This window comes from Propithecus coquereli, unplaced genomic scaffold (genome assembly GCF_000956105.1).
Source record: "Propithecus coquereli isolate 6110/MARCELLA unplaced genomic scaffold, Pcoq_1.0 Scaffold437, whole genome shotgun sequence".
Lineage (NCBI taxonomy): Eukaryota > Metazoa > Chordata > Mammalia > Primates > Indriidae > Propithecus > Propithecus coquereli.
This window is the reverse complement of record NW_012150141.1, coordinates 379,569-380,755: the sequence shown is the minus strand read 5'-3', so window position 1 is coordinate 380,755 and position 1,187 is coordinate 379,569. Positions and strand designations below refer to the sequence as shown.

Below are 1,187 nucleotides of genomic sequence, written 5' to 3'. Positions count from 1 at the left end.
TTGGCCTTTCTGGGCTTGGATTGGAGAATACAATCCTTGTGTGTGGGGGGTAGGGCCTCTCTGGAATGAGGGTCTTATGACCCACAGACAAAGTAGGTCAGATAATTTCTTTATGGCCAGTTTTTACACAGGATAATTTTAGGTTTTATGGCTGGCTTTTGGGAAAAAGTGTTCTGGTTTCTATGACATGCCTTGGGGAAGATGAATTCTGCTTTGCATGGGTAGCCACAGGGAAGAATAGGACTGAGAGGCAGAAATACAGGAGAAGGTTGGAGAAAAACTTTTGCTTCTGAGGCCTTCATTTGATGGACCCATCTTTATATATAGAGAGAGAGAGAGATGAATCATGAGTTTTGATTCTTTTTAACCAATGTAATAATTCTCTATCACAAACTGAAACGATTTATATATAAAATGGTATGTTTAATAAAAACAATTATAACTCAAACCATATTATATACTGATAAGTTGAAGAACAAGTCAGGGCAGTGAAGAATACTACAACATCATCATGAGACCAGCTGTAACTGGTCTAAGAGTTACTCCCATCCATCCAGACTAGATGTAGCTGCATAGTCCCTCACCAGAGAAATTTTAAACTTTTAGGTAAACTGTGTGCCATTTTTCCCAGGCCACAATGTCAACCCAAAGATTATTACATAAAAAGTTTAGCAACTCCAGGATGCTAACATGAGCCAGTCAAATAACAGGCATAGGATTGTGTTGGTCATGAATGAGTTTGTGTTCAGATTAGCATAAGACTGCATGATTCAGTAGGAACAATAGTCATGTTTTCAGTGTTGTTAATTGAAGTTTTCTGAGGAAGCCTTGAATTTAAATTGATAAAGTTATAAATCAAAAATTAATTTTTTCCTAACTCTTTTAGCTCAACCTATAAATCAAATTATTTTTTCATGAATTTGCTTGTTTTATGTAAAATAGAAGTGATTGCTTCATGTGTTCTTTGATGGATGTTCAACTGGCTTATAAGCATAATAGATAAAACTTCCCTAAACAATTCCATTTATGTGCTTAGAAAATTAAATGTCCTTATACACTTTAAATATCATCTACAAGTTTAATACATCTGATTCTCTCAAACACATCAACTCTCAGACTGGACAGTCATACACACCCTAACACTCAAAGAACTCATACAAATCAAAGAGTAAACGATGTTTTCATAA

At 35.1% G+C, this 1,187-nt stretch overlaps 1 protein-coding gene across 1 annotated transcript in view; it reads left to right on the top strand.

Moving 5' to 3' along the window:
• Positions 1-1,187, top strand: part of ADGRL3 (adhesion G protein-coupled receptor L3) — a gene marked incomplete at its 5' end in the record, with an annotated part of 558,279 nt that overhangs the window by 512,347 nt on the left and 44,745 nt on the right. The window lies entirely within an intron of this gene.